Source organism: Polypterus senegalus, chromosome 13 (genome assembly GCF_016835505.1).
Source record: "Polypterus senegalus isolate Bchr_013 chromosome 13, ASM1683550v1, whole genome shotgun sequence".
NCBI lineage: Eukaryota > Metazoa > Chordata > Cladistia > Polypteriformes > Polypteridae > Polypterus > Polypterus senegalus.
In genome coordinates, this window is record NC_053166.1 from 53,209,651 (window position 1) to 53,237,330 (window position 27,680).

Genomic DNA, 27,680 nt, shown 5'->3' on the forward strand with positions numbered 1-27,680 from the left:
AGCTTCTCCCAGCCTGCCTGAGGTTTTGTCAATGGTTTCGGTAAGCGTTTCAGAGGCAGGAAGCATCCGTATCTACCTGAAAATGAAACTGTCAGTAACTAGAGCGAGACTGATATTAGGGTCTTAGAGATGAGAAGGCGACAGAGTAAAAGTAAGTAACCACAGGATCCTCTTCACTGTTCAGTGCCATAGCACTATAACACATTTAAGGCGATCTGACACCTGAACATGTAAATCGATTAGGATTTAACCCTTTTCTGTTGTTTCTCTTATTTATAGATCATAAGCCATGAAGTTTTTAGGTAGTAAATTAAAATAGAAGGGAAAATCGAATAAGTATCTTGAGATCTTACAAGGAGTGTTATACTTAATCTAAATTTTGTACGTTTGTTTATTAATGTTAATAACTGAATCGGTTAATTTAGCTGGATGTTATACCTGCGGTAATTCACATCAAGCCTTTGCTCATCCTTGAACGAGGAAATAATTAATTAAACTATAACTGTAGAAAAAAAGTCCCTTTCTATAGCGCATATTTGTAAAATACATTTGTACAGTTTGTCACTTGCAGTCCGAACGTAATGAGACTAAAACAGTGCATTGTGTACTGAAAGCCCCAAAGTAATGAAACTTAATTCTAAAATTATTCAGTTATACGACTTTTAAATATTTTCATTTTTGTACAGTACTATGCCGAAGATACGAAATGTGCCCAATTTATTTGGATCATTGCTTAAGAGTGTTACTAATGATTAAAAGAGACACAAGACCTGAAGCGGCACTTTCGTTTTGGACTGGTACTCTTTATTATCTGGGATAAGGTGCTCTTAACATCTGAAGTAGTCACATCCGTTTCAATTAAAATTCCTGTTTAAAAAGAAACGTCTCTTCACACTTAGAAGACTAGTATTATATAAAAGGATCTCCAGAGGCCACTATGAAGCAGTGTTACTTGATTCAGCTTTGCTGTTAATTACACAGTTGAAAGCTAAACTAAACATTATTTTTTCCCATGTACACTGTGTTTGCAAAATATGTATATTTTTACAATGGCTATTAAAAAAATATGGAATTGTCAAGTGCCGAAAAATTAATTAATCTTTTAAATTGTAATATTAGATAACCCTTATTTTATCTCATAAATTAACCAGAGGATTGTTACATTGTTTCATAGTTTTTTTGTAGTTGGTTATTCTATTTTTTATTTATTTATTTATTGTAGTTTTATATTATTTTATACATTGTATATTTTTTTAAAGTTTTTTTTTTAACATCCGCTGCATTTTAAAATATGCTAAATCGACTTAAATTTTAAACAGGGACCATATACGACTGAAAGGCTTGCAGCACAAAATCAGAGTTATTAAGTTATTTGTTTCTTTATTTTCACGGTGCACGGTTTGTACAATATAATATAGAACGTGCATTTAGATTTATACGTTTCGTTAAGGGACAAAAAACAATTCATATAAATAAACTTTAGCGCAAATTTCAGATCCGTGCTTTCCGGACTGTCCAGTACGTAATCCCGTGTGTCACTTATTGTCTGATGTTTATTTGTGCGATGTTTGTTTCACGAAAAATAAATGCTGGAAGACTCCAGTGCGGAGGTAGCAACTCAAGCAACTGTCATTTAATGACGCTAAGCGTCCACGTCGTGTAACATATACACTGAGGGGTGCGCTGAGCGATAATTAGAGGCTTCATTAAAGCCCCAGGAGACACCAGTAGGAGACAGACGGAGTTATCGTCCTCTTTATCTGTAACAATGCATCACATTTAGTACTGTAACTGAACATCGAAAGGCTCTTTGTCTCGAATTTTTGATCGCTGTTTATAGCTTTGCTGGTGCGAACGCTCTGAAAAATGAACATTAGTTCTCCTTGACACTACTAAATCAACAATTGAGCCACACTGAAGCAATAACTATGTGGAATTAGGTAAACAGTCGGCCTCGTTAAGGAAAACTGTTTCTTGTCAAAGTGACTGATACATCTTCAATATATACACACACCTCAGATATATTAGCGTTAATATCTTTTTTTTTTTTTTTTCTTTTTTTGAGTTCGAAGCACAATTTACTATTAACATTGTCGCTTTGGTTGCGCAATTTGATTTGCGCGGCTGCCCCATCGGGCCGGGAGATGCAACTCCTGGCCAGATCACAGTCAGTGGATTTCGCAGGTTTGCGGTTTGCTTCTTCACAACCTAAAGCAGGGGTACTCAGCTCTAGTCCTGGAGGTCTGTAGTGGCTGCAGGTTTTCATTATAACCAGTTTCGTAATTAGAAGGCAGGTATAACAGATAATAAATCTTAATTGGCTTATTAGTGCTTTCATTCTTCCAAGACAAAGCTTGCACATTGTAGATTTTTCGTTTCCTGAAAAAAAAATATCCAAGTATTGTGGTCTGCATGGAGCAGATTTGTACCTCTTGATCCTTCCATTCTCTTTCATTTATATGAAAAAAATATTAACACAGCTACATGTTTACATGGAAGCAAGTTAGCTGTAATGTTGGTGATTCCTTCATCGTTTGCATCTCATTATTAACTGATGGTTAAGTAATTGCAGCATCAACTAAAACCTTAATGCAGCTGTTTAAAACTAAAATAGGCCACGAAGGGTTCTAAATCGTAACTAACTAGTTAACTAAAACTAAGGCATATTGCTTTATTAGTAAATAAATGGGTTGTAATTAAACGGATTTAAACAAAAACCTGCAGAAATTGCGTACCCCTGTCCTAAAGATTGGCGTGTTGGTTTGAGATCAAACCAGCAATTAAACCAGTTCAGAAAATAGGATCATGAAGATAGGTATACCCATTTTTTTGTATTGTTTAGTGATTATTCGCAGTCACAATTAATGGGGTTTTAAAAATTGAAAAACTAAAGTCATGTTCAGCAAGGTTCCAATGCCCAAGTGAAGTCAACATTTCTTGAACTACATAATAACAGTGGAGCTTATAACATAAAATATCCGTCATCAATAATTTATTTCTCACCCACCGCACACACTTTTTCTCAACACTCTTAAACCAAACTGTGCTCAAACGCTTGAGCTGTCTTTTATATACATACACGTATAACCACGATTGCTTTTCGACCGAATTACAGCAACTCAGTTTTTAATGGTTTCTTTGCCCAGAAGTTCTGGTAAAGGCCAAAGTGATGGAAATATCACCATGTCTACCGATTAGAGTAATCAGGGGTAAATGAAATGGCGATAGAAATAGTATCGAATCAGGCAAATCATTTGAGAGAACACAGCGCCACGGAAAACAGAGCTGTTAATTTCAGCACTTCAGGTTATTTGTCATCGTCACTTAAATCATTTGAGCCAGCCAGCCAACCAACTGAGATCATCAAACACCTGACTTGGCTCAATCTCCCTAGACGTCTTTTGCATCTCTTGGTCTACATTAGCTTCGAGCATCACTCTCTGGAACCTTCTGTCTGTCAAGTTTTATCCGCGTGCTCATTCTACACTTCAAGCACACCGCTTCTTGGCCACAATTCGTTTATTTGCCCAGGAATTGCATCGTCTGATATGATTCGCCTGTAACAGTAGTGTAGATCCTAGCCTATTGTCACTTCATGTACTGTGATATACTGTTTTGCTCATCATTATGTACACTCCTTTACCCTTGTTTCCTTGTGATGATGTAATTTATTAACTGCTCTATTAACATACTGATCTATTGACCGCCTCTGTCTGATGCACAAATGCTAGCTCCGCTCCCACCTCCGATCCACAGAGTGTCCGCGAGTATGCCTCGTAACTCCCCGCTGCTGTGTTTAAAAAAAAGTAATACATGTAATTCGTCTTGGATAACTGGGTTCGGCTAAATATCCGCCGATAATAATAATAATAATAATAATAATAATAATAATAATAATAATAATTTTATTTATATGGCGCCTTTCACATACTCAAGGCGTAGGAAATAAAAGAGATTCAGATTATGACTTCTGCTGTTCCAGCGGTTCTGAGTGTCTTCCTTCGGGACCAACTGTGCCAAAGGGTTTTAGTTCCGCGCATGCAAGCTATTGTCTCTCTTTTTTTTTTTTTTGGTGTCAATACAAAATTTACAAATTGGATATGCTAAATATTTACGGAGAGAAGCAGGAATTTGAATGATAGATTGGGTAAGAATTCACTGTTTTTGCTTTAAAGTGTTTCATTTTTAATGTTCTTCTTGTTTAAGATATACCAAAGTGTGTAAATGACATATCGGCATTCCGTGTTATTTACTTTGCTCTGCCTATCATTAATTATCAGTTAATAAAATGAAGAGGGAACATTCCACAGAAAAAGCGAATTAAAAAGAAAAGACAAAACAACGTTAAGTTTTGAACTTGCAGCAAAAAAAAAAAAAATCTTATAAACGTGCGGTAAATTTCACACTGCCTTTTCTGGAAAAAAAAATACAAATAAGGGGCAACGAAATAAAGAGTGAGATACACGGAAGGTAAAATGATTCACTGGCTGTTGTTTGGAACGAAAAACCCGCCGGCGTTGGGGCCCCAGTGAATGAACTTGAAAGCCACTGCCGTGATCAGCCCGACGAGGCTCTGCCTCATTCAGATGGCCTGACCTCAAGTGGCAGCGCCGGGGTCTGGAGTGTAACACGCCGCCGACTTAGTAAGACAGGACTCTGTTGGTTGTTATCATTATTTTTTGGGATCATGATGATTTAATGCAAGGTTAGCTCACATTGAATTCAAAGTGTATTTCTGAAATAATTGCGGTTAATGTGTTTTTAATGCCAACTGAATTTAATAAAGTTCGCATGATACGATATACAAAGCATCCGCCCATTTTCAAAAGCTAGTCATTAAAATTTAGGGCCTGTACCCCTGCTTAAATCATATGTCCTCAGAATAACTGGAGATACAAAAAAGTAATTTGGGATGCACTCGTCTTTGGGGTTTAAAGCAAATACTCTACTCCTGTCATAAAATTATTTTAATGCAATGCAATTGAAATCATTTTCTTGGTATTATGGGTTAATTACACAAAGCAGATGTTTTATTTTTGAAGACAACTGAGGAAATGAATTGTGCATCGCTAAAATAAGCCCCATATATTGGGGCTTTGATAAATAATGAGTAATAATGTTTTGGACAATAAAACAGCTTGAATGTGTTTTTAAAATAGTTAGTTATTTATGTATTTGGAAGGGGACTCGTGTTTTATTAACATCACAATAAATTCTAAATATTTCATTGATGCTGGTCTAATTTAATGTTTAAAGATATCACTACTGATCTAACAGCCTAACGAAATAACCAGATAAACCAGATTAGAAGATATGATTTCTTCTTTCTGTAAAATTCCAGTTTCTTCTTGGTGTTTTGCTTTTGTATTTGTCTATAGCCACAGGATTTTGCTTTGCTCAAAATAACATTTTTAATACGTGTGTTTGTGCTTTAACTGTGGTTTAAAACTACAACCTGCTGTTTTTTGTATTAAGTTAAAATGGAGCTACACTAAAATTTAGCTCCACAAAAGCCCTACCTTTGAACGAGACGGATTTAGTTTGTGTGAGAGGACCGTAAGTATCACAAACGAGAGGAGACCGGTCAGCCCTTCAACTTCTTTTGGTTTAATGCATACCCGAGATGAAGAAGCTTTTTTACGTTAAAAGCGAGAGATTTTCGTCTTCATGATCCGTTTGGTTCTAAAGCTACTCGGCATACTCACTCGTTTCGTACGAAACCCCCGACTCGACACTCGTCAGCGCTGCTCTGAAAACTGAGTCTCTGATGTCGGTCCTGGCAATGTGTACACCAAACATTTTTTTAGAATAATAAATTATTGATTGTTCAAAAGGACTATAAAGGGATGTCTATCACTATTCTTGACTAAGTAATACTTAACAGAATTTGTACGTAAAATGGACAGAATGAAATAAAATATTAAAATAGAAAAAGGGCACATTAAAATAGTTTTCACTGAATCACTTTAATTGACCAGACAACCTCAGCTGTACACAGAAGACAAAGGATATTTTTTTTTTTCTAAAAAGCGCAGTGATTCATTAATTTGTTCAGCAGGTGTAGTTTATAACCACCCACCGCGTCAAAAAATAAAAAAAGTTACAAAAAAAAAAACAACAAAAGAACCGACGACTGCACTTATTGACGGCATTCCTTTCTTCCGATAAACCCCATATTCATTTGTGATTGATTGCTTTAATCACTTTACCCGATGTATTACATAAAACATGCTTTCAATAAAGTTCATAATGCCAATCATAACGCATGAATCGCTCAGATGTACTGGACGACTCCTTCATATTACGTGGGAAGGATGCTCATTAACAAGGTCGACAACAAGGAAGACACGTCTGATATATCTTGTATAATGCATTTTAGGCCTACTTCACTTGACTGAATGTATTGGCCCATTAACGGCGAGCTTCACCTTGAACATGCAGAAAATAAATTTACTTAAGGACGCAGTTAACTGAATATATCTGAAGCCACATGAGTTATTATACTTTGGTTCATAATTATCGCTAGTTAAGATACGTGTTTCTAATGATTACTGTAAGCGGTTCGGAAATTGACGGATGCATAGATGGAATAAAATTGTCTGTTTCTGTATGTGCTTAATGCAATGACAATAAAATCCCGTCTAGACCATCTTGTCTGTAGAGGACTACCGGATGTCAGTGAACTAACGGTGTTGTGTCATTTGTTAGAGCACGTCTTTCTTCGGCACATTTTCCCACTTCAGATAAAGAGAAAGATAGGGATTCCTAAAAACTTCCTGTGGCTAGAGGTCTAATCGGTGTTGGAAGTTGAAATCTGCTGTGGTATTTTATCTGAGCTCCGGGTGCAGCCGACGCCACGAGCATTAGGGAGCAGACTGCCGTCCTTCCGCCCTCTTCACAGACTGTCACTCAGAAGCCTTCCTTGTGCTCGTCCTTCCACGGGCAATCGAGTTGCAAGTGCTCGGGGTCACCAACGTCAAATAAATTAAGAGAAGTTTTCAGAAGATCTATCTATCTATCTATCTATCTATCTATCTATCTATCTATCTATCTATCTATCAATCTATGCAATGTTTTTACGAGTACATTTTAAGTGTTACTTTAGCATTGTGAGATTTCTTTCACTAGCCATTTTGCGATCTTTCCGAATTTTTTCTTAAAAATATATTCATAGCACGGTTCAACTTATTTTCTGAAACCGCCTTTCACTGTGAGGATCGCGGTCCTAACACATATGATTTCCAATTAACATTTTCATTACATATGATAATATAAATATATACCCTACGAGTCAGCTAATTTGGCGGTAGTGTAATTGTAGAAATAAAAAACAGATATATTCGTACAGTATAGGCATTAAAACTGTTGTTTTAATTAGTTATGCCCATTTTTATGCAGCTGTTTATAGTTTTCGTCGAGTCTGTTTCATATACGCTTGTATTACTATACAGTGATTGATGTCTCTTCGCCGCTTTTCATGTCAAAAAAATCAAGAGCGCAGTTTGTTTAACATGGTAATGCAAAGAAGCGAAACCTATCGGTTTCCGGGGAAAAAAGCGACTGTTTCAGTGCACCAACTGCGAACGGCAAAGATATCGGGATTGAGACGGCGTTGGACATGTCCAATATCTTGCGTAACTGAAAAGTCTCAGTTGTTTAGAACATCACGGCTTTGCAATTTTGTATGAAACATGAAGACATAAATCGAGTGAAAGATGATATCCGATAATCTCTCTATACTGTATCTTTGGAATTAGCATGTAACAGAGTATTACTTTTGAAAACATCTTTATAAATAGACCGGCCTTGGTTTCTGCGGGCTGCGTTCGGTTTTCCCATACAAGGTTATTTAGCACTGCTGACTTCTCGGCGGCAGGCGGCACTTCGTTAACTTCAGGAAAAAAAAGGTTGCAGCGTTTTGTGTTATCTTCATTAAAGTGGATGGCCCTCAAGGCAATTAATTCGCGTGTGAATTGGTTCATACATTCGTTGTTTTGAATTTTACATATTAACGCTTCAATTACTTTTATAGCGTCCACTCGGAACATCTTCAGAGTCATAGGAACAACAAGTGTATTGTGTTACGCATGGGGGTGACTTCAAGTGTTTAATACTTAATCTGCGTCGAAATGCGATAATTGTATCATACCATAAAGATTAAACTATGCATAATTTACATATACAGCAATAAAATGCACACAGCATATTTATATCTTATAGATGAAATTATGTTCTGAAGAATGATCAGGTACATCAATAAAATTAATTTAACACAGAATATTTAATAAAAATCATGATTCACCACATATCAAAACAGGTTAGTCCTCGCACTTATTTTATACATGAACCAATTTGATCGAGAACACGATGAAAAGTCGCAAGTTGCATTATCCATTTATTGAAGAATCCAACAACTCCTATTGCACGACAAAAACTAATGGCTAAAAAATGCACGCGTTGCCGATGTCTTTCTGAGGCCTGCTCTTCTGAAATATATGACGTGCAGCGGCCTGTAGGCTCGGTTACGCATTTTATTCTTTCAATATCTGACTGCGTTAGTAATAAAATGCTTCAGTGAAATGTAAAATTAGTGGAAGACTAGCAACAGCGTTTTTTCACCATATATAGGCTATATATGTTTGTAAAATTATATTCACGTTTACTCAAACATGGCTTAATGGGCGCATACATTGTACATTAAGATTATTTTAGGTGTATTTTATCCATTCATTCATCCATTTTGGGTCCATTTTTTCTGTTAGGGGTTCGCAAACAGCCTGGCCATCTCTAGACGGGATGCCGGATTCAGTCCATTACATTTTGTACAGTCGTACCCACGTCTAACTGAACAATGTAGAGTTTTCCGTATCGGTGCACGTCTTTGGTATACTGTATTCCAAGAAAGGCCACATAAGCGCAGAGGTGCACGTGTAAACTCTACGGTTAAAACTAATTTCCCAGACGTGCCTATTGCTTCTATATATTATGTGCCTTCAATGTAAAAAAAAGTATACACTCTATGTTTAGCATTTTTATTGAAGTTTTGAAAGACAGTCCACTAAACGTTTTGTATGATTTCCCACGACACTTTACTATCACCAAACATCGCCGCATAGCGGTCATGATTGGTGTTGAAGGAATGTAAAGATCCTGTGATTCGTGCTCGACCTCTGCTTTTTACTACAAACCGATATAAATCGGAGTGTAAAAGAAGGTGTTACGTTATTGCATACTACCTGAACATTATAGCCTGGTGACATCTGGACGAAACGTGCTGACCCTAATTCTGCATTTATTTATCCACTTATCCTTATATCACCCAGTATCGTTTAAGACTAATACAGCAAATACAAAAACCCAGGCCACAGAGATAAGGGTATGGAAGTAGCTTGAACATTCTGTATACTGGCAGCACATGCGCAGAACATGGGAACTAAGGGCCATGGACAGCTTAGTCATTTTCATGGTGCATAAATAAATTTGAAGACAGAATCATATATTTTGTAGTGAAGAAACACTACGAGGTAAAAAAGCGGTTTCACCTCTCAAAGAATCTAGTGAAAATAGGAATGAAAAAATATTTTACATATTTCCAGTTTGAAACATTGAAATGCCTAAATAAATATAAAGGCTACAAATAATTAAGTATTTATAATACTACTCCATAATACTCTTTGAATAAGATTTAGTGCAACATTTTGGTGCGTCTCCTAAATAATTATACACCTAATGCAGCAGTGTTAATCAGTAATGAACAATGTTCATAAAAATCCAGTGATGGTCAGTGTCATCTTAACAGCATTATAGGCCCCCGGTCAAAGCAGTGCACTGGAACCTCTACCTACACAACCACTCAGCAAGTCACAACATACATAGATTAACATGGGGTCCCCAGGCAACTGCCCAGTGTGCCCATGTGTTAAGATGGTCCTGGTGGTAAAGATAAACCTGCTGAAGCATTTTGCGGCCTACAGTCTTTTCTTCATGGCTGTATTTTCATAGCATGACTGAAAGTAAACTTTTTTTTAGAATATAAAGGTATTTTTGTCAGGCGGCATAGATAAAAGGCATAAGTATTTGTTACAAGTTTGATATTTTATTACTGGCTGCCTCAGATGTTTTGCTAACTTTATATTTTATTTAGGTTCTTGATTGTTTTTTATTACTCCTTTCTTATTTTCATTTTTAAAATTACATTCTTTCCACATATGCAAAACTGTTTTTTTTACCTTTTAACATAAATTGAATTGAAACCCCCTGGCTTTTTGAACCATATATTAGCTTACTAAACTCCTCCAATTTATCAGCAGCATGTATGTTTGTCTCTGAGATAAAAGCATTAACTTAGTGACAGACTCAGGTTTTGCCACACCACCACAGTCACAAAGACATTCAGAAATAGTTATGTTGGTTTTCTGCCTTTCAGGAAGCAAATGTAAAGAAAACAATATAATAGTCTACAATGAAATAAAGCCACAAATATTCATTCAATATATACGTTTTCCTGCGAGGATCATGGAAAGTCAGAACCTGTCATGGCACCATTGGACTCCAAAAAATAACTAACCTTGAATGCGGCACCCATCCATCCCAATATTCACATGCATACACATACAGATTCCGGCTCATTCTTTCTTTGAACTGTTATATTAAGGGTCACAGGGAGTCAAAGCCAATCCTGACAGAAATGATATTCAAGGCAGGCTAAGATTCTGGACCGAACAGAAGTCCACCACAGGTCACACTTACCAGTCAGCTTACAGTTGTGTTTATGCTGTACCCTTAACGGATGGTGCAGTCAGAGTACTACACAGTTCACCAAATGCAAATCAGCCCTGGATAATAAATTCAGTGTATTTCATACATTTAAGACCTTTTGTAAGTACTAAAAATTAAAAGTAACAGTTGAATGAAGACTGAAAAATAACAAAATTGTGTTGCTCTCAGATCCTTGTATAAGATTCCATGTCAGTTTCTGGCAGAACTGGGACAGCTATCTGCTCAGCACCCCCTTGGACAATGCATAGTCAGTAGTATTTACGTCACATTTGTTAGTCTCATTGAGGAAGTTGATATGTGACAACCTGTCATATGCGGACATGAATTTAACAGGCTCTGTTTCCATCTACTTATCACTAGGAGTGATCACTGGCAGAAAAGAAAAGACAATAACGGGTTCATAAGTGCTAGTAAATGTGAGGACTAGAAATGTTCTCAGTAGTCATTGAAAACGACAGACAATTTATGACATGAACGATGTGGAAATCTCCAACCCAAACACAGACAGGCAGACACCAAATGTCTCAAATCTCACACGTTATTTACAACCCCTTTTCCCAACTCCACAACCAGTACAGTAATCACCACTAAAAGTCCCCTAAACCTCCTTTTCCCTCTTCAGCCGCACCCATCTCCTCACTCGCAAGCTCCGTCCTTTTCCACACGACTCCAGCTCCCCAAATGGAGTGAGGCAGCCCTTTTTATAGCACACCCGGAAGTACTCCAGGTACTCCACAATTAACATCCGGCAGCACTTCCGGGTGTGGCAGAAGTGTTGCCTGGGCATCCAGCTCCTCTTCTGGCAGCACTTCCGGGTATGGCGGAAGTGCTGCGGACCACAGTTCTGGAGCTGTCCAGGCACTCCCTGGTGGTGGCAACATCCCTCCATAGGGTTGAGCTTCCAAGCTCTGTGACCCCCATGTAATCTAGGTTGATATGGACACATCTGTTGGAACCCTTACAGAGCATTGAAAAAGTGCTGTGTGCCTCCTGAAAAGTGATGAAATGAAAAACAGTTGTCCCCTATATTCCTGCATTCCTTGGATATGTCATTTAGTAAAGCAAAGCAACTGTGAAATGAGATAAAATATTGCTTATTCTACACAGATATTCTAAAGTAGCTTGGACACGTTTGTTTTTACCCATAGGGAAGATCACAAATAATTGGATTAGAGGGATTTTTCAGACTATCTATTTACTTTAATTAGTATCACACAGGCCTAACAGTGGCACAGTGGTAGCGCTGCTGCCTCGCAGTTAGGAAACCCGGGTACGCTTCCCGGGTCCTATCCCTGCATGGAGTTTGCATGTTCTCCCCGTGTCTGCGTGGGTTTCCTCCGGGCGCTCCGGTTTCCTCCCACAGTCCAAAGACATGCAGGATAGGTGGATTGGCGATTCTAAATTGGCCCTAGTGTGTGCTTGGTGTGTTTGTGTGTGTCCTGCGGTGGGTTGGCACCCTGCCCAGGATTGGTTCCTGCCTTGTTCCCTGTGTTGGCTGGGGCTCCAGCAGACCCCCGTGACCCTGTATTCGGATTCAGCGGGTTAGAAAATGGATGGATGGATAGTATCACACATGTCTCCAATTGTGCGGTCAGTCATCCAGGCTATTTAAATGAAGAAAAGTAGTCACTCTTGCTGAACATGGACCAGAGAAAGCAAAGGAGAGAGTTGTCTGAGGTGATCAGAAAGAAAATGATAGATACGCATGTTAAAGGCAAAGGCTAGAAGACCATCTCCAAGCAGCCTGATGTTCCTTTGACAACAACTGCAAATATTATTAAAAAGGTCAAGGTCCATGGGACTGTAGCCAACCTCCCTGGACACGGCCACAATAGGAAAATCAACACCAGAAAAAATGAGCAGAAAGAGAGTTGAGAATGACAAACAAAAAGCCAAGGACAGCTTATAAAGAGATTGAAGCTAAACTCATGGTCAAGGTCCATCAGTACCTGATCACACCATCTGTTGCTTTTTGAGTGACAATGGGCTGAATGGAAAAAGACTTTAATGTTGAAAGCAAAACACGAAAATTCCATACTGGAATTTGCTAAAATGCATATAGACAAACCACAATGCTTCTGGGAGAATGTTCTTTGGACAGTTGAGACAGAACTGGAGCTTCCTGGCAAGTCACATCAGCTTTGTGTTCACAAACAAAAAGAATGAAGCTTTCAAAGAAAAGAACACCATACCTACTATGAAACGTGGAGGAGGCTTGGTTATGTTTTTGTTGCTGCTTTGCTGTGTCTGGCATGGGGTGCCTTGAGTCTGCGCAGGGAACAATGAAATCTCAAGACTATCAAGACATTCGGGAGTGAAATGTACTGCCCAGTATCAGAAAGCTCTGTCTCAGTTGCAGGTCATGGATCCTCCAACAGGATAATGAGACAATTGTGGGTTTTGGGCATGGCCAGTGTTTGGCTCTTGACGGTTAAGATCTTGGACTTGTGCTTCAATTATAAAAATGAAAGGAATTGTAACCAATTGTATCTCAAAGGCTGTAAATTGCCTTGGGTAAAGGCGTCAGCCAAATAAGTAAATGTAATGCCAAACACACTGAACTGATTCCCTCCTTATACCTGCTATTGCCAGTGCCCATGACCCTAAACATGGATAAAATGAGTGGGATGGATTAATTGATTGATTGCTGTTGCACTTGAGTAAGGCTGTAGAACTGATAATAGTGAGGATTCACACAGCAGTGATTTCCGGTTCAGTACTGTAAGCTGCCAGCTTATGAGTCAATGATAGAGAAGAAAGCCGTAGTGTGTTTTTCATGAAATACTGTGGAGTATACAAGTGCGGGTTGTCTGTAGTGGAGAATATGCCTTGAAGTTGTATGCTGAGAGTACTATCATTCCGGGGATATTGTCTGGGTTAATGGGGCAGTCATTTTCATTTCAGAGTGATTCCTTGTGTGTGTGGGGAAGCTGGTAGTGTGAATTTAAAGCTGTATTTTAGGAGGTGGAGACCATTTGAAATGGTGGTATTGCCATTGTCAGGATGTTGCGTGATTTCCAGAGATTTATTCCAGGTTCTTTTTGTAAAATAAAACTGCCTTTGAACAGTGCCCATGTAATGCATTATTGCAAACTACTGCCATAATCTGAACCCAAGGTTAAACCAAGCTAAGTCAACTTGCACCTGCATCTGCCAATTACTGGGTTGATGCCATTCTCCCACTTGTAGTAGGCACACACTGTACTCTGTTTCACATGATATTTGTATTTTATTCTCCTAATAGTCTTTCTTGGTTCATAAAGCCAGTTGTAGGTAAAGTGACTTTGCAGTTATGTCACACTGCTGGGGAGATATTTCTTCAGTGCTTGCTATGAAACATTTTCCTCCAAGAAATGCAGGAAAACATCAAGATCTTCTTTTAGTTAAAGAGGTCCTCAGTTTACACCTAAGGTTTTGTTGAACTCACTCATTATTTCTTTCCTGCACCAAAGGAGTTCTCATTTAATTAAATATGTTGTTTACTTATTTTTTACATGTAACATTTTTGAGCAAAAGTATCCTAATAAAGCTTCTTTTAACTGTCTAAATCATTGTGAACATCTTTGTATTTAATTCATAAGAAATTCTTACTTTTCCTGAACTTACTTGTTAAGATTTTTTCTTGTTATTTCTTCTTAAATCTACATAGATTTTTTTGACTGGAACGTTTATGTTTTAGCAAATGTAATAAAAAGTTAGGTGAAACTATACCTAACATATGCAAATTTCCTGTTTCGTTGTGGGGTGGCACAGTGTTGCATTGGTAGCGCTTCTGCCTCGCAGTAAGGAGACCAGGGTTCATGTCCCAGGTCCAGCCTGCATTGACTTTGCATGGTTTCCTCCCACAATCCAAAGACATGCAGGTTAGGTGAATTGCCGATCCTAAATTGGCCCCAGTGTGTGATTGGGGTGTGTGTCCACTCTGCAATGGACTGGCACCCTCTCCAGGGTTTGTTGCCTTGTGCCCTATGATAGCTGGATTAGGCTGCAGAAGAACCCAATGAACCTGTTCAGGACTAAGCAGGTTTGAAAATAACTGACTGTTTTGTTGTGATAGTAAAACTATATGACCTTATATAGCCAATCACGTCAACAGGACTCCATTTCCTAGCACCAACTGTGTCAAGAGCTATCTGTGACAATTGGGAACATCTAATCATGGCTCTAACTGATGACAGGAAGTGGTAGTTTTGCTTTGGTGTGCTTCACATTAGCGTGTGGGTTTCCTTACTTGCAGTGCATTAAGCTGCAAAACAAGTTAAAGGAAGAGAGAGAAAAAAAAAAGACTTTGAAATCAGTAAGGTAAGAAGTAGCATGTTCAAATGCTATAAAGGGCATTTGTCATTTTCTAACCAACTTAATCCAGACCACGGTCGTGGGTTGCTGGAGCATATCCCAGCTTGCATTAAGTGCAAGGAACGGAACAAAGGATGACTATAACGTTACCAATTCACTTAATCTGCATGTCTTTGGACTGTGGGAAGAAATCAGAGCACCTGGAAGAAACTCATGCAGGCACAGGGAGAACATGCAGACTCTGCACAATGAGGACCTGGAATGCAAATCCTGGTCTCCTTACTGTCACATGCCACCCTGCTATAAAGGTGACAGATGAATTCACAAGCAAATGTGCAGCTCACATATTTTATAATGGGAGGTGTGGACGTTAGAGGTCACTGTTGCCCCGTGTGACAGATAGGGGGTAGTATCGCTCCCTTGAACCCCTGTCCACGGCTCCAGACATCAAGTTAAAGTCTAAAAGTAGACTATATTTATTAACAACAGTGCACAAAGCACCCTCTCCTCCACAATAGTCATTAAATACACAATAATCACACTAATAATAAACTCTCCACCATTCCCAGGCGCGTTGTCCTCCTACCATCCAGCTCAGCTAGCTGTCTGGGAGCTGCCACAGTCCTTAAATAGTCCGTGACCCAGAAGTGCTTCTGAACCCTCAGTCCATGTGACTTCTTAGCACTTCCGGGTCAGATCAATACTCTTCTTTTTCTTCACACCGGAAGCACGTAATTCCCCTTGTCCGTGTGACTCGGACGCACTTCCGGGGCGTTGGGCAAATAATATTCTTTGCTCCTCCCTGCAGCTCCATCTAGTGACCCCTGGGGTATCCAGTAGGGCTGTGGATGAAAACTCCATTGTCCAGGATTCCCTGCTGGTCTTTGGGGCACCTCCATGCTGCAGGGAGGGCTCCATCTGGCGGCCTGGGGGTATTGGCCGGGATGACAAGCCGGCCATAGACCACACCCGTTAAACACAACAGTCAGATATGTGGATACAGGGTAAAAGCATAAAGAAGATCTTTTACTTATTTCTTCTTCTTCAAAGTGCCCTTTAAGCACTACAGCCACCATACACAAATAAACCAATAATATTTCAATACAATATTCTCCTCCATACCTCCCAAAAAGCTGTGTCACACTCCTCCCGACTCCAGCTTGCTTGCTGGGTCTCCAACAGTTCTTTATACAGTCCTTGACCCGGAAGTGCTTCTGTACTTCCGACCACGTGACTGGCTAGCACTTAAGGGTCTAATAAAGAACAGGGATTTTCTTCAGCCTGGAAGTACTTCAGGGCTTCTGTCCTCATGACCGCCTCGTACTTTCAAGGTATAAGGAAAGAATACGTCCCCAGGTCCTTTGACAGCTCCTCCTGGCGGCACCCATGGCACCCAGCAGGGCTGTGTGTCCAAACTCCATGTCCCATAGTGCCCTGCGGGAATCCGGGGTACAACTGCACTCCACGGGAACTGCTATCTAGCGTTTTGGGGGAAGCATTATCGACAAGTAACTGCCTTCCCTCATCCTTCCATTCCAGGGGCATCCTGGCCGGGTTAAGCTGCCGGCCGTCCATCACAGAGGATTATGTTCAGGAAATCTCTCACATTTCTACACAATTGTGAGCATCACTGCCTTAACAAACTAAAACAGCATGACACAATAGAGATTTCTCACTTATTAGTAAAGTATGGCAAAAAACATGTTTAGAAAATGAATATATCCACCACAAATGGGCAGAATATGAGTGGTAAAACATGACAAGCCCAATCAGTATCTTAAATACAAGCTTTATTTTAGTGCCAAATTTCAGAATTCTGTGCCTTTTATTTTGAAGGAGGTATGGTTTAAATATAGGTAAAATACAAAAAAAAAAAACTAGACTGAACATTAAATAATAAGGATAAGCACCAGCTGATAAAAAGTTCAGGAGCTGCCATGTAGGCTAAACATTCACAACAGTAGACCGAACCACTGCCATTTTTTTATCCACTTATTCTTGTTAGGATAGTTCAGGTGTTCTGATGTTTGTACACATAATGAATTTATTAAGCATTCCACTAGTCCCAAAGTGCAGATTTACTGAGTAATCCAACACTTACAGAAAATGGTGAACATAGTTCAGAATTCACAAGAATCAAACCACTGTTCATTTTTTGTTTATTCATTTTAACATACCATAGGTTTCCTCACTCCCTAAAATAAAGGCAGTCAAAGCCACTCTGAGGTGGTCTATTGACAATAGTGCAAAAAGTTTATGGGAATAAAACAAAAGCAAAAAACACTGTTTCATTATTGCTTCTTTCTTTTTAATCCACCGTACAAATCAGTGAACGAATGTGGCAAGTTTAGCTAACGTCAGTTATGTGATTTGAAGAGTGTGAGTGGATGCAAACAGCTTTGGAAGTCAACATGCTAGCATGAAGGAGCTGGACATTTTTAAATGGAAATAAACATCTGTGGTTAAACTATGAATGTAGCATAAGTAGATTATTTTTTTTGGAATAAACCAGCCTATTAAGCGACAGCTCCTACAGTATTTTTATTGACTCATTTATCTCTCAAACCTGCTCATTCCAATAATAAATAAATCCTATAGCAGGTTTAACGATCAAAACAAAACAAAGCAGCAGGCTGAAATGAATCATCCAAATGTGGGCCCTGAGCTTGTCTCTGCTATTCAGCAGCATGCGGCATTCGCATCTCAGCAAGAGAACAGCATGAAAGCATCTGGACCTGACCTTTTTTCTACACAGACATATAAATCCAGCACTCACCAGCCTGCTCCTATGTTCATAAATATTTTGTGTCTCTCACTCAGGCAGCCTTAATCCAGTGTAAAATCATTGTGGGCTACAGTCTATCTATGCAGCCCTGGACACAGGACAGGAAGGGCCCTGGAGAGACTGCAAGTTTGGAGTTGCCAATTAACCCAGCCTACTGTCTTTGGGGACATGAGGGGAACACCTACACAGAGAGATGGAGAATGTGCAATCTTCCTCTGGACCCCATTTGCACTGCCTGTATTTATGCCACCGATAGGATGTATTCAGTTGCCTTATATTTTTTCATCCTGTATAATTCTCAAATACACTTGCTCATTGGATATTCATTTCTTCTCCTAATATTAAACCTAGCGTGATTCTAAATAAAATGGCGAAACACTAACTAAATATCTCGAGGACTTATCCATGTTACAAAACCAGAACAGAAATAAAATTCACACTAAATGAGCAGTCAGTTTAAGCAGGTGATATATAGCATCATGCTTTCAGATTGGCTACACCTCCACAAAACACATCTTCACCAAGTAACTTGGTACTTTTTATAACTTCTTCTTGGACAAAAAAAAACCCTACATGTTCTAAGAAGGTCCTAACTGCCGAACCATAAAATCGAGGGGTTGGAATTTCAAGAGTTTCAACTCCGTTCACTAGAGTTAGAGCTAAACAATGTGATGTTAAAGAGAAACAGCCGTACATATATTATGATTTACATATGACAGAGTTATATAGCTGAACAGCGAGAAGAGAAAAGAGAAAAGAGACAGGAAAATGAACTGAAGTCAATTTCAAAAGGAAGATTATAACTGAGAAGACAAAAATGATCTAAATGACTAAAAAAACAAAAAACACAAAACAAATTCATAATCTAAATAGGCATGTAATAATTAAAGAATAAATAGAAATTCAAGAACTCTGAAGTAAAGGTTTCATTTTATATGAGGAATCCAGTCAAGGATAAACAGGAATATGTCCTGCTGGTATTTAATGTGTCAGATTTTATGTTAGGCAAAACTATGCCCTGGATACGCATGAAATATGTCCTAGAGGCGGACGCATTAAATGGCATCACCCACAGCTAAACAAAATGGTGATGTGATGTACCAAAAGCATAATAGCAAATAAATAAACTTTACCCCAGAAGATGTAAAAGTAACAAAACCCATGGCAAAAGATTCTCAATTGCATATGTAAAGTATACACACACACTGCTCAAAAATATTACAGAAACACTTTGAAAACACATCAGATCTCAATTGGAACAATCTTGTTGGATATCGCTACTGGTATGAACTGGGTAATGTGTTAGGAACGAAAAGATGCCATATCGTGTGATGGAAATGAAAATGCCAGGCTAGTCCATTTTGCTGAAATTTCATTGCAGCAACTCAGAATCATACTCAGTAGTTTGTATGGCCCCCACGTGCTTGTTTGTATGCCTGACAACGTCTGGACATGCTCCTAATGAGATGACAGATGGTATCCTGGGGGATCTTCTCCCAGATCTGGACGAGGGCAACAATGAGCTCCTGGACAGTCTGAGGTGCAACCTGGTGACGTCGGATGGACTGTAACATAATGTCCCAGAGTTGTACTATTGGATTTAGGTCAGGCGAGCGTGGGGGCCAGTCAATGGTATCAATTCCTTCATCCTCCAGGAACTGATGTGCCATCCTGGACTACCTGTGCAATCTCTGTAGGGGCCATTTGGGAAAATTGTAAGTGGGCTCCACCTGTTAAACCATTCCTGTTTTGGGGGTCATATCATTGTTGTCCCTCTAGTGCACCTGTTGTTAATGTCATTAACACAAAAGCAGCTTAAACTGAGTAACAATCCCCTCTGCTACTTAACTGACCAGATCAATATCTCAGAAATTTCATTGACTTGATGCTATACTTGGATTAAAAAGTGCTCCTTTATTTTTTTTTGAGCAGTATATGTACAGAGAGCAGAAAAGAGTTATAGGTATATGAGGGCTATTTATATAAATAAAATACCTAGGGGTGTGAAAGACAGAACTGATCATAGCACTTTGAAAACATTGGTGGTAGTTGGCCCTTAAAAGGCCAATTGGTGCCTTCATGGTCTCACTTTTCTCCTGCTCTGCAACACTGGCATACACACCACTGGCTTGGCCCACACCGCTCACCTGGGGTCAATAGCCATCTTACCACACATTCTCCATTTCTGTGAACTGATCCAAAGTCAATTGAAATCAAACTTTATTTATAAAGCACATTTAAAACCGTTTAAACTGAACCACAGTGTTATACAAGATAAGCTGCAAGAAACAATTAAAATATATATACACATAAGAAAACCACAATCATGACAGCCTGTAAATAAAGGATATACTCAAAATACCCACACACACATATACACTAATAATCATGAATACACATGAACCAATATATACAAACATAATTTTTAACCTCTTATGGGGTCAAAGGCCAGTGAAAAGAAACAAGACTTTAATAATGCCCTAAAAGCAACTAATATTGGAGCAGACCTAATACAGTAAGGTAAGCTATTCCAAAGAGAGGCAGCAGCCACCACAAAGTCCCTGTGTCAATGTGAGTCAACTCCGCTCTCCCAGTTGCTCTAAGGAGCCTCTTAAAACCTGCTACCACCGATAACGTACCTGAGTGATGAACCAACAGATGAGGACACACACACAAAGCAAAGGGGTAATAGCAAAAGTGCTCCAGTGCTTTTATTAAAAACAGTCAAAACAAACGGTGTTTGAAACAAGTGCAGTGCAAAAATTAAATAAATAAATAATCCATAAAAATGAAGGTGCTGGTGGAGGTTAAAAACAATCAAATAAATTATCCTTTAAAACAAGGTTAAAATGCAAGCAGGGAACTGTCCTTCCAATTCTTAGCCTTGGTGCCTTCCTTTTAAAACTGACGTCTCTTTGTCTTACCCTGATTGGGCATCACAGCATGGTGAGACTTTGACCAACAAGCACAGACAACCTTTTAGTCCAGCCCGTGTCCTTCCCACCAATCCTACGGTGTTTCATGGGGACCTGCCAAGCCCTGCTCCACTTGCACTGCTGTCAGTACCTGGCTTCTCCCAGTGAGAGCATGCTGTCCTCCCACTGCTACCAATTGCTGGCTCCTTTCTGCAAGAACACACCCTGAGCATAATGGCCACTCCTGCTACGTAGATGCTCAAAAGGAGCGACCCCTCAGTTCCCTTCTAAGCGCCGGCCACACACTTCTTCCTTGGGCTCCATTCACCTCCACCTGCTTCCTCCCATCTTGCACCAGCTGTCTCTCATTTGTACCTGTTTCCATTCCTTTAACCTCCTTTCTTTCTTCTTTAGTTTTTGCTTTCAGTTTTTTTTTTTTCTTTTCCCATGCCAGCTATTCTTTATATGCCTCTGTGGGTGCAGCGCCTCAATCACAGGCCGCAGGAAGCTGATGAAGCAATTAAGACAGACCAAACCCTCACATGCAGGTACGTCTCACCCCAGTTACTCCGCCAACCTTCCGCAGCTGCGCGAGCATGCACACCCACAGAGATCGAGCCAGCCAATTAATTATTCATTTATTAAAACAATTTCCTGATTGTTAACCCACGGACCTGCTATACTGCAAGCCCAATTTCCCATTTTGCTCCAGCATTGACCTTGGCACTATTATGAGCATCTGGATAGTAATCCATAGTGCTCTTGTTGGCGTGTAAACATGAAGAAGTTCCAAAAGGTAAGAGGGGGCCATTCTCTTCTTCTTGCGACTGCTTCCATTTTTTTTACATATCCTCCTGTCCTCTACATCTCTGTTACGTCCTCTGTTACACCCATTACCTGCATGTCCCCTCTCACCACATTCATAAATCCCCTCTTAGGCCTTCCTGTTTTCCTTTTACCTGGCAATCCCATCCTTCACATCCTTTTCCCAATATATCAGGTATCTTTCCTCTGCACATGTCCAAACCAACATAATCTTGCCTCTGACTTTGTCTCCAAACTGTCCAACCTGAGCTGACCCTCTAATGTACTCATTTCTTTTTTTTTCTTTTTTACATTTTTATTGAATTTATTAAAAGCATATAACATTTCATACAATCAAGGCAAACTTAACAGAACTAAAATCAAATCAACCCCCACCCATGAGAAAGAGAAGAAGGCCAACAATCTGAGCAACACTGTTAAGAGTAGTAAAAAGAGAAAGGAGTCTTTTCCCCCCAATATAAATGCTTATTCTAAAATATTATTGATTTGGTCCTGACAAGTTTTAAAAAAAGTTTTGAACAGATCATCTAAGTGAGAAATTAATTTTTATCCAGTTAAAAATACTATATAATATCAGTTACCCACTTATTTAAAAAAGAGGTGGGTTAGGATTCTTCCAGTTGAGCAAGACAAGTCTACGTGCTAGTAAGTGAAGTAAAGACAATTACAGTTTGTTTGTCCTCCTCCACTTTAAGCCCATCTGGGAGTACCCCAAACACAGCTGTTAATGGATTAGGAGGGATTGGGACACCAAGGCTGTCTGAAAGGCATTTCAAATTTTTTGTTCAAAATTATATTAATTTGGTACACGTCCAAAAGATGTGACCCAGTGAAGCTGGGGCTCAACCGCAACGTTTGCAGGTTGGGTCTTGCCCTGGAAACATGGACAATTTCAAACATGATAGATGTGCTCGATAAAAGATTTTAAGTTGAATAGTTGAATGTTTTGCACATACTGTAATGTTTTGCAGATATAATGTACTCATTTCTAATCCTCTCCATCCTTTTCACACCCAATGCAAACCTTAGCATCTTTAACTTTGCCATCTCCTGCTCTGTCGTCTGGTTTTTGGTCATTGCCACCATCTCCAACCCATATAACATAGCTGGTCTCACTACTGTCCTGTAGACCTTCCCTTTCACTCTTGCTGACACCCGTCTGTCAAAAATCACTCCTGACACTCTTCTCCACCCATTCCACCCTGCCTGCACTCTCTTCTTCACCTCTCTTCCACAATCCCCATTACTCTGTACTGTTGATCCCAAGTATTTAAACTCATCCACCTCCACCAGCACTACTCCCTGTATCCTCACCAGTCCTCTGACCTCCCTCTCATTTACACACATGTATTCTGCCTTGTTCCTAGTGATCTTCATTCCTGTCCTCCCTAAAGCATATCTCCACATTTCCTGGGTCTCCTCAACCTGCCCCCTACTCTTGCTACAGATCACAATGTCATCAGCAAACATCATAGTCCACGGGGTCTCCTGTCTAATCTCACCTGTGTATCTGTCCATCACCATTGCAACTAAGAAAGGGCTCAGAGCTGATCCCTGATGTAATCCCACCTTCACGTTGAATGCATCTGTCACTCCTACAGCAGACCTCACCCCTGTCACACTTCCCTTATGCATATCCTGTACAGCTCTTACATACCTCTCTGCCACTCCTGACTTCCTCATACAATACTGCATTCCTTTCAAACATTTAAAAACAATTAACAAGATTTTAAAATCAATTCTGTAGCAGACTGGCTTCAAAGGAGTGAGGTCAATATTGGTAAGATGTAGTCATGCTTGCAAAAGCCTGTCAATAGGCAAGCAGCAGTGTTCTGGACTAGTAACGATGCCTAACTTGCTACCAGCCACACATCCAGGCCAATGGACTTCAGCTGGAGAAGAACAGTCTTCAACAGATGCTACTCTTAAGTGCTCTATATGCACCTAACTTTCACGTTCTTGGGAACTGCTTTTATGGCCAGCTTCTCCAGGTAGCCCTGTACCTTCTGATTATCCTCAGCCATTGGAAAAAATGTCCTTTTAGGTGCAGTTAGACATTACCATATCTATCTACCTAAAAATAATAATCAATGTATTCATTGTTAATAAATTATTACCGGTATTTAATTTATTAATTAACTAATCTACTTTAACTAAAGAAGGCAATCACCTCTTCACCAAATTAATAAAGACCAACTTATGTCCCACATCATGATGACCTTTGAGTTGATGGTCCTGGACTATGTGAGTCTTCTTATGAAAGACCACCTGGACCAACTGCAATATGCCTGTTGGTCAAACATTGGAGTGGAACATGCAATTATTTCCACTTGGACAAAGCTGGCAACACTTTGAGGATTATGTTTTTTGATTTCTCCAGCACCTTCAGTACCATCCAGCCATCCATATTAAGGGGTAAACTCAGAGATATCCAGGTTGATGAGCCTGTCGTGTGCTGAATAATGAACTATCTATTGGGGGGAAGTCACAGTTTGTGAGGCTCAAATACCGTTTCTCGAATATACAGTTGTGCCCATAAGTTTACATACCCTGGCAGAATTTGTAAGATGTGTACCATACTTTAAAAAATAATGACTGATCAGGCAAAACACATTTCATTTACTTTTAATGAAATCCAAATTAAACTAGGTATAAGGCATCATAGAATAACACAACCACTTAACAAAACATAGCTATAAGAAAAATAATGAGACAGTCTCTGTTCAAAAGTTTACATACCCCTAGTTCTTGTTACTGTGTATTGCCCCCTTTAGCATCAATGATGGCATGCAGTCTTTTATGATAGTTGTGGATGAGGCCCTTGATTTTCTCAGGTGGTAGAGCTGCCCATTCTTCTTGGCAAAAAGCCTTCAGTGTCCCATAACTCCTTGCGTTGTCTTGCATGAACTGCACATTTGAGATCTCCCCAAAGTGGCTCAATGATACTGAGGTTAGGAGATTGTGAATGCCACTCCAGCACCTTTCTGCTCTAGCTGCTGAAGGGTCGACTTGGCCTTGTGTTTTGGATCATTGTCATGTTGGAAAATCCAAGTGTGTCCCATGCACAGGTTCTGGACTGACGAAAGTTGTCCTCCAATATTTTCTGATAACGTGCTGCATTCATCTTGCCATTAATGTTCACTACGTTACATGTGCAGCTGTAGCTTACACATCCTCAGAACAGGATGGAGAGTCATCTCCATGCTTCACAGTAGGGATAGTGTACTTTTTGTCATAGGCCTTGCATTTATAGTTGTGACCATAAAGTTCAATTTTGGTCTCATCAGTCCAAAGAACTTTGTTCCAGTACCTTCTTATTGTGCATCTTGAAACAACAACACTAGAGAAGCCTGTATTTCAGCTGAAATGGCTTGTGGGATTTTCTTGGCATGTCATCAGTTGATGGCAGTTGTGACTGAAATCTCGGTTGGTCTACCTGACTGTGGCTTGGTTGCAACAGAACCCCTGACATTTCACTTTTTTATCAGATTTTGAACTCTACTGATAGCCAATTTCACATCTCTGGATATCTTTTTATATGCTTTTCCTGATTTATACAATTATAAATACAACCTTTTCTCGCAGGTCTTTTGACAGTTCTTTTGCTTTCTCCATGGTTTGGTATCCAGCAAAGTCAGTGCAACTGTGCATGAATTTAAATTAACTATTTATACATAAACACTGATTACAATCAAAGAGGTTACAGGTGTGGACACTGTATGAATATTATCAGCCCCAACATTCAAGGGGATGTAAACTTTTGATCAGGCCCATTTGTGTAATTTCAGTTATCGTTATGATTTTAAAAGGGCACACACAGTTATGTGATAATAAATTGCTTTGCCTGAACGCACTCCTTAATTAAAAGGAAATCTTTCTGCAAGATTACTTAGATTTTCCAAATGGCCAATATTTCACAAATTCTGCCAGGGTATGTAAACTTATGGGTACAACTGTAGATGTGAGCACCACAAACAAAAGTGAACACTCCTGTTTCTTTTTCTGTTCTATAAGTACAAAACCAGGCCATGACATTTGCAGATATTCTCTGATGATTCTATACATTTTGAGTGTATTGACATAACGTGATGAGTGCAGGAGTCAGGTGGAGAATTTTGTTTATGTTGCAGAAACAATTGTCTACAACATAAAATCCACACAACCAAGGAACTGGTTATTTACTTTCACTGCACCAAAGAGTCTCTACACTTGTCACTATTCAGGGAGTGGATGTTACACTATTCAGGGAGTTAGTGCACTTCTACCAGTACTTGGGGGCCCACATCAATGACAGGCTAGACTGGTCTTGGAACACAGAGTAACTATATAAGAAAGGTTAGAGCGGACTCTTTTTTTCTTTGAAGATTTGTATTCCTTTAATATGGGTAGTGACATCCTTTACACATTCTACAAGTCTGTGATGGCCAGTGTGATTTTCTACAATAAGGATTTTCAAGTATGGTCCTGAACTGCTGCAGTGGCTACAAGATTTCATTCCAACCAGTTTCCTAATTAGAAGAGAGTCTTTGCTGATAATGAAACATGGCATTTAACTATAGAAAAACAGGAAGCAAAACCTAAATGCAGTAGCTTAAAAGGGTGCTGAATCATAATAAGTGAGTTAAATAACATTAAGCCCCCAAAAAACATATTGCTTTAGCAGCAATTAAATGTGTTCTAATTAAGAAATTGGTTGAAGCAAAAACCTCCAACCACTGTGGTCCTCTAGGACCCTGAGTGAAGATCTCTTTTCTATGTTGTGGTGTGCTGGTGACATCCTTATTCAGATTTATTTATCATTCAATCACATAGTCCTTCAGGTTTTGAATTATCCTTCTTTGACAATGAGACCTATAAAGTGTTGTGGGCTGACTGGTATCTTCCCAGCTCAGTTCAGAACCTCTCAGCTTGTCCTTGTTTATTTGTTTTCCTGTATCCTTTGTGAAGTTTTCATCAACTGCTGTCTCTTCTTGATCAGCTGCCTCATTAGCCAAGAATCACTTCACAATAGTTGTATTGTGAATGTAGTGCACCCTTGATGGTAATTTTACCACCTCCTTATTGCCAGTCTTGCTCACTACTTTGTGTGGTGTTGCCCTGAACTGTGTAGTGAATATGTCTGCCTTCTCCTGTGTCACACAAGAACATGATTTCCAATGTCAATATTGGAAAATTTGGCTCCCTTTTGATCACCTGCCTATATTTTACATTTGACTTTTTGCTTTGCGCTTCAATCAGTTACTTCCAAGTCTTCATGTGAAAATGTTAAATTTCAGGGAAGTTGCCACTTACCATCCAATTAAACAACAATTCAGCAGGACTTTTACCTTTTGTTCCACTGATAATTTCTTTTATTATACATTTTTTTAAATTCCCTTTTACAGTCAAGACCTTCGGACTGTGCAATTCAAATACGTTTCATAAGAGATGCATTTTGACATCCGGGACAAAAACCTTCTCCAGAGTGCTAAGGACCTCAGACTGGGCCGAAGGTTTACCTTCCAACAAGACAATGACCCTAAGCACACAGCTAAAATAACGAAGGAGTGGCTTCACAACAACTGTGACTGTTCTTGAATGGCTCAGCCAGAGCCCTGACTTAAACCCAATTGAGCATCTCTGGGGAGACCTAAAAATGGCTGTCCACCAACGTTTACCATCCAACCTGACAGAACTGGAGAGGATCTGCAAGGAGGAATGGCAGAGGATCCCCAAATCCAGGTGTGAAAAACTTGTTGCATCTTTCCCAAGTAGACTCATGGCTGTATTAGCTCAAAAGGGTGCTTCTACTAAATACTGAGCAAAGGGTCTGAATACTTAGGACCATGTGATATTTCAGTTTTTCTTTTTTAATAAATCTGCAACAATTTTAAAAATTCTTTTTTTTGTCTGTCAATATGGGGTGCTGTGTGTACATGGTCCGTGTACTTTTTGGTATTTGAAATTTCATTTTAGAAGCAAAAACGAAAAAACGAAAATAAAAGGAATTTTCAGATTTTGATTTTTGATTAGAGAATAAAATGAGCGAAAATAAGGTATTTTTTAATTCTGTGGTAACAAATAGCAGTCATACATTTTAA

General features: G+C 39.3%; 1 long non-coding RNA gene across 1 annotated transcript; it reads left to right on the forward strand.

The window, feature by feature from the left end:
• LOC120542582 lies at positions 1 to 27,089 on the forward strand. Its single transcript, XR_005636210.1, has 3 exons — positions 1 to 151; positions 21,230 to 21,323; positions 26,985 to 27,089. It is a non-coding gene; the product is annotated as an uncharacterized LOC120542582 (long non-coding RNA).
• The last annotated feature ends 591 nt before the right edge of the window (positions 27,090 to 27,680 follow it).